Source organism: Schistocerca piceifrons, chromosome 6, assembly GCF_021461385.2.
Source record: "Schistocerca piceifrons isolate TAMUIC-IGC-003096 chromosome 6, iqSchPice1.1, whole genome shotgun sequence".
Taxonomy (NCBI): Eukaryota; Metazoa; Arthropoda; class Insecta; order Orthoptera; family Acrididae; genus Schistocerca; species Schistocerca piceifrons.
In genome coordinates this window covers 101,901,168-101,917,314 of record NC_060143.1, presented here as the reverse complement: position 1 = coordinate 101,917,314, position 16,147 = coordinate 101,901,168, and positions in this window count along the sequence as shown.

The window sequence follows — 16,147 nt, the reverse complement described above, 5'->3', positions numbered from 1 at the left end:
ATTGAAGTTTGAATAGTTTGGCTCGAGCCCCCACGTGCTATGGCACGAAAAATACATGTATTTGTTACACTCAACTTCATTGAGCGACCCAGAGATGTGGCTGGCCTCAATGTTTGGCTAAGTTTTTCTTTATAGGGTGCCAGCTTAGACCTGTCGTAAACTCAATTTTTAAGCTAAAATACAATATAAAACAAATATGCAGGCAAGTATTGCGGTGTAATTTAAAATATTGAGTCACTCACGTTAGTTTATAAATTGAACAAGTAGTTTATTTTTCTTCAATATATTCACTAAACACTAAAAGTGCAGTCTGTGGGGCTTTTACGTAAGGGCGGCCGTCAATAACTGACGCTAGAACAGTTCACTATAAAATTCATATGTCGCGATCACGACACTCGACAGTCTGTTCACAGTTCAGAAAATAAACTGTTGTCTGCTGTCCTAATCCACTATATTGCGCTCACTTGATCGTTTTCGAACGACGCTACATACATACTTGTCCCCGAAGGTGGCTACCAACCCCCTACTAACCTCAGATGCGCGGCACGTCCGTCTCTTAGCGTCGCTCAAACCCAACTCCCTGTCATCAAAGATGGCCGCCCTACGCACCCTCGAAACGACTGCCTAACTCAAAACAATGTTTGACAAAAAGAATTACGAATATTCTAAAACTAAACACAAAAACACATATGATAGATTGAAAAATATGGAAAATTTGCTGGCAATAACAATTTAAGGTCCAATTTTCTATATCTGCTACCGTTTTTTCACAAATAATGTTCTTGTGGTGTGATTTTGCTTTTCCCGTGTGTTTGATACTAAACATAAATAAAAAATAAAACATATTACATTAAAATACGCAGCGCCTGAGATATGATCCTCTTTACAGACACGCGACTATTCTACAAAGTAAAACAAAAAAATGTTCAAATGTGTGTGAAATCTTATGGGACTTAACTGCTAAGGTCATCAGTCCCTAAGCTTACACACTACTTAACCTAAATTATCCTAAGGACAAACACACACACCCACGCCCGAGGGAGGACTTGAACCTCCGCCGGCACCAGCCGAAAGTAAAAACATCATGGGCGTTCGCGTGTGCACAGGTAGTGACTTCTACTAACGATGAATGTTGGAATGTTGTGGGAATAGACGTTAGCCTTCTTTCTTAAACCGAAATCTTCATGATCGTGATGGTTCTACTTTTGGCCGCGTGGGATTAGCCGAACGGTCTAAGGCGCTGCAGTCGTGGACTGAGCGGCTGGTTCCGGCGGAGGTTCGAGTCCTCCCTCGGGCATGGGTGTGTTTGTTCTTAGGATAATTTAGTAGTGTGTAAGCTTAGGAACTGATGACCTTAGCAGTTAAGTCACATAAGATTGCATACACATTTGAACATTTTTTTGGTTCTACTTTTGGACCAGCTATTAAAGAAAGTAATTACTTCGACAAAAACTGTAGAATACAACTCGATACAGCGACTAAATAACGTCAAACTGGCCGCGTTTACCAGGTAAGAAAGCAGTCATTTGATGCAGGTGATGATATTCATATGAATATCGTATAAATCTTCCTTAGTTTTCGAACACCTTTTAAATAACGAAAGTGTGAAGATAATGCTCAAACGAACACAAAGTATACATACAGAATATCTTGGTTGTAACGCGAAATTTATGATGAAACGAATTTTGTTATGTTCAGCGTGGGACGGAGAACCTTTCATTTAATTGCAAATACTGAGTGTCCGATTTTGCATGGAAGTATATAAGGGAAGGAAGAAGACCAAGTAAAAGAAAGAAATACAGAAGCATTCGGTCTCAGAATACAAATCCAGGGGATCGAAGTTCAAACGTGAATCTACTCCAGGAATTTTTGTCATCCTTTGTTCAAATGTGTGTGAAATCTTATGGGACTTAACTGCTAAGGTCATCAGTCCCTAAGCTTACACACTACTAAACCTAAAGCATCCTAAGGACAAACACACACACCCACGCCCGAGGGAGGACTCGAATCTCCGCCGGGACCAGCCGCACAGTCCATGACTGCAGCGCGCAAACCGCTCGGCTAATCCCGCACTGCTGTCATGTTTTCTTTCAGCTATTTCAATGATCTGTACAACTGAGAAATGCCTGAGTAAACTATAGGTTCCCATAAAGTTGACTAGGGACACTTGTTTAAAGTTTGTAAGAAGACAGGAGCTTTAGTGAAGAACTGTGGTAGCTTCGTTTTGGCTTCTGCTTGCGCCTTGCATACGCATTTCATTTGACTCTGTCACTGTTCATTGGAGATGTACACTGCCATCACTCGTATATAATTCGCACGAAAAGTCTACACTTCGAAGACGAAGGCACTGACGTTCGCTGATACTCATTTTCAAAATAAGTTTTGACTCTACTTACGGTATCGATACGTTCATATGTGTTATCTGTGGATTACTGACACTGGTGCGTTACTTACAGACAGTCCTTCTGATAGTTACACTGTGTTCAGTTTTGAGTTCTATAGTAAAATTTGGCTTAGGTAGACTTCGCCTTCTGCTAAACACAATGTTTTCCTTTTTTGGCCCATATCTGTGTCGACATTTATTTGTCTTCTCCCGTTGGCCTCTTTATGTAGTAGTCACGGAAATACGTAAAGAGACCAACCGAACAAAACAAGTAAAAAAAGATCCACACATTCTACTTTACAGACGTACAGAATTGTTCTAAAATCCACTTTTAGTTGTAAAACACGAGAGGAAACGATAATAGTACCTGCTAGCGTCAGAAAAAATTATTGTTTGTTGTAAAATGTAATGTTGAAACAAAAGATCACCTCGAAATCTGTAATACTGACAACAAATAATAGACGTGCCACACCAAGCCCTACAGTACATTGGACTAGACCTAGACGTTTCTGAGTGTGCCTTACCTCTTTGACGCTATTCCCAACTCACGGAGGAAAATCATTGCTATCGAAGCTGGTAATACTATTCAGATAGGTAATATTTTTGAATCGTCTTCGTTGCTGGCACTGTTAGATGCTCTTTGTGCAACTAACAATAAAGGGTCGCCGTTGACGGTCTCCCGCACAACTTACGTACATCTGGCCAATTAGGAAGATGCGTAACACACCACCGCACACGCATAGTAGAATAACGTCGTTATTGCAGTATTAAATGACGTCATACTGCTCGTCAGCATTATAAACCGACAAATTGCGGTTTTTCAGAACGTAGGTATTTCCATAATTTGCTTTATCTTCTCTCTCTCTTCCTCTTTTTCTCCCATTTTGTAATGGTCTGCATTCATACACTGCGTGTAGCTATTTCTGAAGCCACAATGCAGTCCTGGCGAACTTTTTTAAAATCTCTCTCGTGTTTATCGCAGTGACCTAGTTTTCTATCGCGACATCTCTAAACGTCAATACTGGGGTAGCATTATTTAATTAAGCTGTCCGTTCAGTTATGGCCTCTATGGTTTAAAACATGACATGCCAATCTTATACTGTCTTACTTAATTTATGTACATGTCTGACATTCTTTTCGAAACTAATTTAGTTTAGTAGTAGAGTAATATTGTGTGTGGAGGATGCTACAAACTTTAATTCAGAATTTACGTAAATGTTTTTTGTGAGTTGCGTGCGATGTAACGATAAATTTCAGTAATAGCAAGACATGCGGCAATATCCAGTAATCGACAAATATTTTATGCGTATCAAAATATAAATCCCTGGCGAACTGGTAATTTAATTAGTATCTAGACTTCCGAAATTGAAGAAGCAAATTACATTTAAATAGAATGAATCAATATACGTCTAATCATCATTCTGTTACTTATGGAAGAAATTTATGCTACGGAAGGGAGAAAATTGCCTAGCTGGCCGCAGAACATACAGTGTGTGTCATACGAAACTCTGTCGCATTCGTGGTGGAGTCAGGACTCCATACCTGCATGAATTTGCCAATCACAACACGACAAACTACCCGTGACAGAGTGCCACTGTACAGTAGTCTTCGGCTCAGCCTACCAGTAATTATGTATATGATTCTATAAATAAACCAGTGTCCTTAGGGACGTCTGTTTGTTCAAAATGGTTCAAATGGCTCTGAGCACTATGGGACTTAACTGCTGCGGTCATCAGTCCCCTATAACTTAGAACTACTTAAACCTAACTAACCTAAGGACGTCACACACATCCATGCCCGAGGCAGGATTCAAACCTGCGACCGTAGCGGTCGCGCGGTTCCAGAATGTAGCGCCTAGAACAGCTTGGCCACCGTCTGTTTGTGTATGTGTGTGGAGAGAGAGAGAGAGAGAGAGAGAGAGAGAGAGAGAGAGGGAGGGGGGGGGAGGTGAAGACCGTAACCACAACAACAAAAGTCTGTCTTCACTATTCTTGTTTGATATGCACATATCTGCGTAACTATTTATGACAGCTATAGTAGTACCAGGAAAGTATGCGACATTTTACTTTCTTTCCTCGTACTGCAGTACCCAGGGTGTATGAAGAAACAACAACAGTATGTTAACAATGCGCTTCCAGGTGTTCGACCGACTTGTTTCCATTTTCTGCACACGACAACTCGGGTGAACACCCGGGAGCTCACTGTTAATAAATCACGCTGACAGATTTTTGTTGCTATGCGGTATGGTAAAGTGATCACGTTTCATTACTGAACCCCTGGTCACAAACGCATAGCTTAAGAGCTGTAGCGTATCGAAGTTCCAGAGTGGAGGAAGCAATCTGTTTTCGTATTTCGACTCTGAACTTGCCCAAAGCTGTACCGTGTTCGTACAGTAACTTTGGTTTTCTGTACTTTTCGCATCTTCTTATGCGTACAATGGCACTGTGTCATTAAGAAACTTGCTCTACGTATGGTAGTCTGTCTAAAATTACATAAACTTTTATGGGTTCGTGTGTGGTGTTATGTGTTCCAGGGGAACATTTAGGAACACTTCGCAGAGGAATCGTTCACCACAACTCGCCTGGTGCAGACCATGGACACATCAAATGCTCACATGCTGTGAGTGGCCTTTCAACAAGAACTATAGCCTTACAGTCTGCAAAAAGCACTGGAGTAGCAGTGAAGGAACATCAGATATTTTGGTTTCTTAATTTTTTCTGCACACGCTAATGACTTTACCTAAAAAAACACTCGTATATCAGCTATTTGGACTGCGGCACATTTTCTGGCTACATGCAGAGCACCATGAGGGAAAACTCACACATGATAAATCACACACAAACTTACGTTGCTGAAAAAGAACACTAATGAACAACATGAGGTCTCAAGAACGTTCTAAGTATCTGAAATTTCTGCTTCTCTTAACACTGTAAAACCTGGAAAGACACAGAAATGTGATAGAATCCATCCAGAAATTGTTTTGAATTGTGGGAACTAAATCAAAACATGACTGCCGGATATCTTATCTGACGTCATGATAAATACTTCAGTCTCTCAAAAAATGAAGCACTGAAAAATCATAAAAACAAAGAACCCGGCACGTCATCAGACCATCCAAAGAACTATCGCCCAGTCGCACTGCTGAACAATATTTATAAGTTTCTTGAAATAATTCTTTACGATCGGATTTGTCCAGTGACCTTTCAGAACCACCCTGTTGAGGAAGTTAGATCACCATAAGCACGGAGCTGCGCTGAACAAATCTCATCAGCAACAACATTTACTGAAGCATGTTACCAAATGAAGCAGAAAATAGCTTTTACAGTCGTTGATTTAAGTGCAGCATATGATACGGTTTGGAGGCAATAGGCTGCTTTATAAATTTTTACAACTTATTCCATGCAGACGTCCAACAAAACTAATTAACAACACCTTAGCTGGAAGAAAAATTCGCTGTACCCGATCGAAGAGACATTATCTGTCCAGACCGCAGCGATCGGTACTCGCTCCTCTGTTGTTTAATATACACACACATCAGAAAACGTTTTGCATCACCTCGGCTCCGAGAGTTTCGCAACCTGTACAGGAAATTGGAATAGAGATCAACATAAACATCAGTTCCACCCTTTTAATTGCTCACGAAAGCCACACATTGCATGTTGTACCACCATGCAGCGAGACCTTCAGAGATGGTAGTCCAGACTGCTTTACACACCGGTACCTCTAATACCCAGTAGCAAGCCCTCTTGCATTGATGCATGCCCTTATTCATCGTGGCACACAATCCACATATTCATCAAGGCACTGTTGGTCCAGATTGTCCCACCCCTCAACGGCGATTCGGCGTAGATCCCTCAGAGTGGTTGGTGGACCACATCGTCCATAAACAGCCCTTTTCAATCCACCCAGGCATGTTCGATAGGGTTCATGTCTGGAGAACATACTGGCCACTATAGTCGAGCAATGTCGTTATTATGAACAAAGTCATTCACAAGATTTGCACGATGGGGGTGCGAATTATCGTCCATGAAGAAGAATACCTCGCCAATATGCTGCTGATATGTTTGCACTATCGGTAGGATGGCATTCACGTATCGTACAGTCGTTACGGTGCCTTCCATGACCGCCACCAGCGGCGCACGTCGGCCTCACCTGATGCCTCTCCAAAACAGAAGGGAACCTCCATCATGTTGCACTCTCTGGACAGTGTATCTATGGCGTTCAGCCTGAATGGGTGGCTCCAAACACGTCTCCGACGATTGTCTGGTTGAAGGCATATGCGACACTCAACGGGGAAGCGAAAATGATGCGGTAAACTCGGCATATTGTTGGGCACATCTGTACCGCGCTGCATGGTGTCGTGGTTGCAAAGGTGGACCTCGCCATGGACGTCGGAAGTGAAATTGTGCATCATGCAGCCTTTTGCGCACAGTTTGAACCGTAACACGACGTCCTGTGGCTGCACGAAAAGCATTATTCAACATGGTGCCGTTGCTGTCAGGGTTCCTCCGTGCTATAATCCGTATGTAGCGGTCATCCACTACAGCAGTAGCCCTTGGGCGGCCTGAGCGAGGCATGTTATCGACGGTTTTTGTCTCTCTGTATCTCCTCCACGCCTGAGAAACATCCATTTGGTTCACTCCGAGTCGATCGATCCGCAGTATTGACCGTCTGGGCATGGGTGAACTGCAGAAGCCGCTCGGGGTTAGCCGAGCGGTCTGGGGAGCTGCAGTCATGGATTGTGCGGCTGGTCCCGGTGGAGGTTCGAGTTCTCCCTCGGGCATGGGTGTGTGTGTTTGTCTTTAGTATACTTTGGATTAAGTAGCGTGTATGCTTAGGGGACTAATGACTTTAGCAGTTATGTCCCATAAGATTTCACACACATTTGAACATTTGAACTACAGAAAACACGATCCGTGGACCTCCTTCCTGGTGGAATGACTGTAACTGATCGCCTGTCGGACCCTCTCCGTCTAATAGGCGCTGCTCATGCACGGTTGTTTACATATTGGGCGGGTTTAGTGACATCTATGAACAGTCAAACGAGACTGTGCTTGTGATACAATATCCACAGTCAACGTCTATCTTGAGGAGTTCTGGGAACTGGGGTGATGCAAAACTTTTTCTGATGTGTATATATAAGGAAGTCCATAAACTTTGGCTAAGCAGATGACTGGACAATAGCTACCCAGTACAACTGAATAAATCTACCTTATTGAACGGTCACAACGCCCATATAGAACTAGGGACAGAAAGTTGGCTGAAACCAGACGTAAACAGTAATGAAATCCTAAACTCAGATTGGAATGTATACCGCAGAGACAGGCTGGACAGTGAAGGGGGAAGCGTGTTTATAGCGATAAGAAGTGCAATAGTGTCGAAGGAAATTGACGGAGATCCGAAATGTGAAATAATTTGGGTGCAGGTCACGGTTAAAGCAGGTTCAGACATGGTAATTGGATGTCTCTATAGGCCGCCTGGCTCAGCAGCTGTTGTGGCTGAGCACCTGAAGGATAATTTGGAAAATATTTCGAGTAGATGGGTGGAGATTTTAATTTGCCGGATATAGACTGGGAGACTCAAACGTTCATAACGGGTGGCAGGGACAAAGAATCCAGTGAAATTTTTTTAAGTGCTTTATCTGAAAACTACCTTGAATAGTTAAACAGAGAACCGACTCGTGGCGATAACATATTAGACCTTCTGGTGACAAACAGAACCGAACTATTGGAAACAGTTAACGCAGAACAGGGAATCAGCGATCATAAAGCGGTTACTGCATCGATGATTTCAGCCGTAAATAGAAATATTAAAAAAGGTAGGAAGATTTTTCTGTTTAGCAAAAGTGTCAAATAGCAGATTACGGAGTACCTGACGGCTCAACACAAAAGTTTTGTCTCAAGTACAGATAGTGTTGAGGATCAGTGGACAAAGATCAAAACCAATGTACAATATGTGTTAGATGAGTATGTGCCAAGCAAGATCGTAAGAGATGGAAAAGAGCCACCGTGGTACAACAACCGAGTTAGAAAACTGCTGCGGAAGCAAAGAGAACTTCACAGCAAACATAAACATAGCCAAAGCCTTGCAGACAAACAAAAATTCCGCGAAGCGGAATGTAGTGTGAGGAGGGCTATGCGAGAGACGTTCAATGAATTCGAAAGTAAAGTTCTATGTACTGGCTTGGCAGAAAATCCTAAGAAATTTTGGTCTTATGTCAAAGCGGTAGGTGGATCAAAACAAAATGTCCAGACACTCTGTGACGAAAATGGTACTGAAACAGAGGATGACAGACTAAGGGCCGAAATACTAAATGTCTTTTTCCAAAGCTGCTTCACGGAGGAAGACTGCACTGTAGATCCTTCTCTAGATCGTCGCACAGATGACAAAATGGTAGATATCGAAATAGACGACAGAGGGATAGAGAAACAATTAAAATCGCTCAAAAGAGGAAAGGCCGCTGGACCTGATGGGATACCAGTTTGATTTTACACAGAGTATGCGAAGGAACTTGCCCCCCTTCTTGCAGCGGTGTACCGTAGGTCTCTAGAAGAGCGTAGCGTTCCAAAGGATTGGAAAAGAGCACAGATACATAAATGACCTTGTGGATGACATCGGAAGTTCACTGAGGCTTTTTGCAGATGATGCTGTGGTGTATCGAGAGATTGTAACAATGGGAAATTGTACTGAAATGCAGGAGGATCTGCAGCGAATTGACGCATGGTGCAGGGAATTGCAATTCAATCTCAATGTAGACAAGTGTAATGTGCTGCGAATACATAGAAAGATAGATCCCTTATCATTTAGCTACAAAATAGCAGATCCGCAACTGGAAGCAGTTAATTCCATAAATTATCTGGGAGTACACATTAGGAGTGATTTAAAATGGAATGATCATATAAAGTTAATCGTCGGTAAGGCGGATGCCAGATTGAGATTCATTGGAAGAATCCTAAGGAAATGCAATCCGAAAACAAAGGAAGTAGGTTACAGTACGCTTGTTCGCCCACTGCTTGAATACTGCTCAGCAGTGTGGGATCCGTACCAGATAGGGTTGATAGAAGAGATAGAGAAGAACCAACGGAGACCAGCGCGCTTCGTTACAGGATCATTTAGTAATCGCGAAAGCGTTACGTAGCCGACAGATAAACTCCAGTGGAAGACTCTGCAGGAGAGACGCTCAGTAGCTCGGTACGGGCTTTTGTTAAAGTTTCGAGAACATACCTTCACCGAGGAGTCAAGCAGTATTTTGCTCCATCCTATGTATATCTCGCGAAGAGACCATGAGGATCAGAGAGATTAGAGCCCACACAGAAGCATACCGACAATCCTTCTTTCCACGTACGATACGAGACTGGAATAGAAGGGAGAACCGATGTACTCAGGGTACCCTCCGCCACACACCGTCAGGTGGCTTGCGGAGTATGGATGTAGATGTAGATGTATTGTCTAGGCATCTTAAGGCAATACGTCCCTAAATGTAGGTTACGACCTAACCCAAATAAAACAGAAGTTACATGCTCACAGAGACCTTGACGTTTATTTTCAGGGGGGACAAATTTTGTCATCTCATGGACCCAAAATACACTGGGATGATGATAGATACGACACTTTCCTTTAAAGTGCACTTGACACGAACATTTTCTGTGCCCAAAAGTAGAAAAAGTATTCTCCACAACTTCTGTGACACTGGCTGGGGATCGTCTGCAGACACTCGTCAATTATCAGTATTCGGACTGATGTATTGTGCATCTGTCCGTCATAATAGCCCATGTATCAAAAAGACAGATGTACCCCTTAACGAATCCAAGTACACAGCTAGTGGGTCAGTAAGATGTACCCCACATACTGGTTACTCATATTAAGTTACATTCCACCTCCTGATATCAGGCGGAAAGTTGAGCTACTATGCGAGTACCAGAAGATTGTTGAGGTTCTCGACCTTCCAATATTGAACGATTTATCCCCTGTGGAGCAACGAGGATTAACATCAGGTCTCCCACTCTTTTCACAGTCAGAATTATTATAGAAAATGAATTCAATGTCTTCGATGAATGGAAACGCTGTTGGCAACAAAACTGTCCTACATTAGGCCTGAAACTGTCGTGCATCCACGAGAAACCCCTGTATTTCGTCAGCCTCGGGTACTTTGGGCTACCCTGGACCACATCCGAACAGGCCTTGGAAGACATGCAGACATTCCCCACAAGGGGGCAAATGTTCATCGTGATGTTGCGAATGCGGACAACAGACAGTTCCTCATGGTGTATCAACAAGACCTGTAAGCGCTTTTTAAGGGTCCTTTCAAAGGTTTCCTGACAATGACGAATGGTACGATAAATTATGCAAAAGACCTTGATATTCGCCAATAGGTGTTGTAATTTGTGTTGTATTATGCTGGAGAACTGTGTTGAAGTGTTGATATGTAGTAGCTTAGTAATATTTGTAGATGCATAGCTATTCTTGTGATTCAGAAATTTAATGTATGCCAGATGATAAATAAGGATAATAATAATAATAATAATAACAATATGAAATTTCAGGATGTTCCAAACCCTTGTCCTAAACCCCTGTGGAAACACTGGACAAAATCTTGATTAGAAGCAACTGTGATTCACAAGGACTGAAACTACTTAACCCCAGATGGTAAGCAGTTTTGCCATCAGTGAACAGCAACCAGGCATTGGGATTCTAGTGGTCTTGGGTTATTATGATAATAGAGGAAATCGGAGTTATCTAGCAAACCATCAGCAAAGAAACTTACTCACATTGTAACCTTCAACATCACTAGTGGGGCAGAGCAGGAACAAGGACAGATGACAATCTTATCTCTAGGTAACAACGTGACCTGCCCCTGATTTTTGGGCAGTTGTGTGGAGTAAAGTCAGTGTCACAAGTCCTGCCCATTTTGCTGCCCACACCTGTTGGGAACATATGTGTGGTACAATAAAGGTCAGGATGTAGCCTGATAGCTCAGCCTCGCATCTTTCGTGACACGAAAATGATGGGAAAATGAAAGTCACCCTTTCGCAACCCCTGCCTTCCTCCTTCTCTCTAGACCAATAGGAATCAAGTTCCCTATCCCTCCTCCATTTTTATTACTGTTCCAATTGTGTGTCTTTCATCAGTCGAGATCTGTACACCATAGCGAAAGGAACATGAAGCGTGACTGGAGATCAGCTGCTTGCTCTGCCCAGAATAAAAATAATAAGAAGTCTGTCACATTTAAAAAAAAAGTACTATTATTTTTAAGGAGTTGCCTAGTAGTAGAGGAAGGCCAGCGTCAGTGCACTAAGTCAGTGTGGGTTGCCTACATCAGGGGCAGGTATGCACTCAGGGGCAAACCTATTGTACTCCTTTGGTTACAGGTACTTAACCTATTGTTCTCCTTTGATTGACAGGTACTTAACCTGTGTTTGACAGGAACTTAACCTATTGTTTCCCCACACCTCCCCCTCCCCCACCCCCAACTCACCCGAAAACTCCTCCCTCGCTGTTACAGGTACAATTTCAGGTCTGAGTTATTGGATAGCCCATCTCACTCTTATCAGTTTGATTGACTACTTAATTAAATTGATCAATTATTTAACCTCTCCCCTCTGGAAAACCACTCTGCTCCCACCTTCCCTCCCAGAATTTGCCTGGGAAAAGACTCAGTTTATCGATCATTTGGAGGGAATTCGATTGCAGCGTATAGTATATTGTTTAATTATTTATGGCAGTGTACGGAATATAGTTTATTTATTTATTTAAAGAATTTTTCAGGAAATCGACTACCACCAACGCCACCCCATCCCCAACCCCCTCGCCCCCTCCCCTCTCCCTATCCGCCTCCCCTCCTCTGCCTAGAATTTGGCTGCTCTGTGGTGGAGAGGAAGGATCTCACAAAGGGAAATTCAAGGGTACATTGTTGTTTTATAAAAAAAAAATATCAGTTTGCGAGGCTTGGATTTCACTTGCTCATCATTCCCTGCTGTTTGGAAAGAAGCAGGTCTTGTGAGAAGGAATTACTACGATCGCATTTCCTTTTTTTATTCCAATTGCGCAAGGAATAAAGTCATAAAACACACATCACACGTAATAACACACAGTTAAAAATCTTTCGATCGCGAAGCACGCACTGCCCGCTGTCCCCTGTCCACAGGACCACACAGGACGCAACCGCACATGCTCCTAGGAGTCGGGATGCACTGGCAGCCCCCGAGAAGTGACGACGCGGCAGTCAGCTGCCGAACCACGTGCAGGTGTCACTTCGAGTCCCGCAAGGATGAGGCGGCGGCATCCCTTTGATACATGACACCTGAGAAATACCTGTGGAAATCCGTGTTCACCTAGGCACCGTGATGACGCAGAGCTGCGAGTCCAGCGCTGAGAGAGATGTAATGGGACAGCCAGTGCATTACTTATCAGTCCCTTCCTGGAATTCGTAAAGAGTAGCAGAAATAGTTAACCGTCGCTTTTGTAGGAGCTTTCGTGATGTCTCTGCTAGCCTGCATGGAAATTCTTGCTCTAACAGGACCTGTTTACAAAAATAGCCCAGAATAACACCGAATGCATTCTTCCTGATGGTTCTAACGAGGCACCACGCGTTTTCTTCCTGGAAATCGTGACATCCTGTTTTCAACATACGTCTCAGAAACGCTAACCGTTCTCACCGCTAAAAGAACTCATCATGTCTGTGCACGCTCGCGAAAACACCGTTAATCATTAAAAGCATTCTTGTTGTTTGGAAAGAGAGCACTATCTAGGCAGAGACGGGAAAATCGGAACAATTACGCAAACAGAATTCGAAGCACTGCCCTACAGAAGAGAAAAATGGCTGGAATTTTCGGTATCCTACAGCTACTGGTCTGGAGATGTCCCATTGCCCCAGTGGCCGATGAGTGACGGCTTCCCCGCCAGAGATGGATGGTCTGCTTCAACTTGTCTTTGAACACTTGCTTTCTCACATCTTTCCGTAGATACCTTGCCTTCTCCTTTTCGAATCAGTCTGGTATAACTACAATTAAATACTAGGATTGCTATTGCAGTCTGTCACTGAGCAATGTACTGGATATGTTTCCTCTTTACGACCATGGTTCTGGAATGAATCTCAGAATCTATAGCGCACATAAATTCCACGTAAAGAAAAATCTTTTATTCCCCTTACGGCTATCGACGTACTGAATCTATACCTCCCTCACTATAGGACACAAAGTCATTTTCTGTAACTGACCATGCTGCACATTCCCCAGGTAGTTCTAACACCTGTGCATTATTACGAGAATTATCCATCCCATGGGAACAGTATGGAAAGTTTTGCAGTATATTTTACGATGGTACCCATATAAGATCCAGACAACGCTGCAGCTGAAACCTCATGACCCACAGTGACGAGCTCAATTTGCTCTTTGGTTTCTGGCAAGGTCTGAAGTTAGTGATATGTTTCAGTTTATCCATTTTGGATGACGAACTGCGACTGTGATTTAAATTGGCGTTTATCTGGTAATAAATAACCAACCAGTCGCTTTTTTACGATTTATTCGACCATGGACATGGTTACGACCCACTGCAGGCTTGTAATTGGATGGAGGTGTTACGAGGACATTATGTTGTGGGCTAAGCGCAGTGCTGGTGCTGTTGGCGGAAATGAAGGAAATTTAGTAATCGGTGACGAGACATTTACGAACCGGAAAGCTGTTTATGTTTTAGGTACTTACATTGCACTGCCTTGTGGTATCTTTATAAGATTGCTTCTTATAACGTGCATCACTAAGCTATGTACACAAATAAACACAGTATTTAGCTACACCTGATTTTACACTGTTTTACAGAGTGTAAACATTCGATGTTTTTTACAAGAATGTGGTTATGATAGAGATTACACTTTGCTACTTAATAGTCTTTGGCAAAAGATACGTTGTATTATGGTACAAATATTACTAGTACAGAGTTTACATTTTAGTAAATGTTGCTGGCTGCTAGAGTATATATTGGCAAAAAAAAATTAATATTGGTTAACAGCTATACAGAAGGTGAACAGATAGAGTGGAATATTAATATATAGTTAAAAACTTTTTGTAAGTTACAGAATACCAGAGTCGTTACATGCCAAGAAGGACAAGTTTTATGCTGGAAGATGAATATGTGTTATAACTGTATTTTTTTTATTTTGGTGCCAGGATTCCACCAAAGCAATGAAAATGGCAATAACAACACATATTCATCTTTTCAGCTGTCATATAGACATTTTAGCTTTCATACGAAATTTATAGGTTGCTACAGGCAGTGTATTATATATATTAATTGTTGACCATATATTCACCATAAAAATATATTTCCGTTTAATAATTTTATATGGGTAACTATATTCGTCTTTTAATGTATCAAAATTGGTTTCCATGATAGTTATCAATTTTAAAAATCTGCTACATATATTTTACCTTATGTGTTTGCATCGATTATGTTTATTTGCGTAAATGATGACTACATCTAAGCCCACAGTAGCGACATCTAGGGAGAATGTAGGCAAACAGATTTCTGGTAGCTACTGTACTTCAGTAGCCAGTTACAATTATGACTGTGTGGATGCTGTGGCCTATTTTACACCTTATTTTAGGTATATGTGACGATGATGTGCTGATTATATTTATATGTTTTGATGATGCCATTATGTCCTTATCACTTTAGGACATGGTGTAGAAAAGGTACGTTTTACTGTATTTTATCTATGTATTTCCCTGGTTGTATGATAGTATATTGTGATGCGTATTGCTGTGTTATGTTGAAAGACTCACTGCTCACTAGGTGTATGTATTTGTATATTGTAGATCTGAGGATGGTCGTTGCGGACTGAAACCGGTCATCGTCTAAAGAATTGATATTGTGATCACAGACTGGAAAAATAAAAAAAAAAAACAGTTGACAGTGTTGGATCACTGTTTATAAACGCGCCCCTGTCGCAGTTGGTGAAAAAGAAAAAGAAAAAAACAAAACAAAAGCACAAAAAACATTTGGCATATTCATCTTCCTGCATAAATCTTGTTCTTTCAGTAGCACTGAAAGACCTGAGTCGAAACAAGACCCCCGGAGTAGACAACATTTCATTAGAACTACTGACAACCTTGGGAGAGCCAGTCCTGACAAAACTCTACTATCTGGTGAGCAAGTTGTATGAGATAGGCGAAATACCCTGACTTCAAGAAGAATATAATAATCCCAATCCCAAAGAAAGCAGGTGTTGACAGATGTGAAAATTACCGAACTAACAGTTTAATAAGTCACAGCTGCAAAATACTAACGCGAATTCTTTACAGACGAATGGAAAAACTGATAGAAGCTGACCTCGGGGAAGATCAGTTTGGATCCCGTAGAAATGTTGGAACACGTGAGGCAATACTGACCCTATGACTTATCTTAGAAGAAGGATTAAGGAAAGGCAAACCTACGTTTCTAGCATTTGTAGACTTAGAGAAAGCTTTTGACAATGTTGATTGGAATACTCTCTTTCAAATTCTGAAGGTGGCAGGGGTAAAATACAGAGAGCGAAAGGCTATTTACAATTTGTACAGAAACCAGATGGCAGTTGTAAGAGTCGAGGGACATGAAAGGGAAGCAGTGGTTGGGAAGGGAGTGAGACAGGTTTGTAACCTATCCCAGATGTTATTTAATCTGTATATTGAGCAAGCAATAAAGGAAACAAAAGAAAAGTTCGGAGTAGGTATTAAAATCCATGGAGAAGAAATAAAAACTTTGAGGTTCGCCGATGACACTGTAATTCTGTCA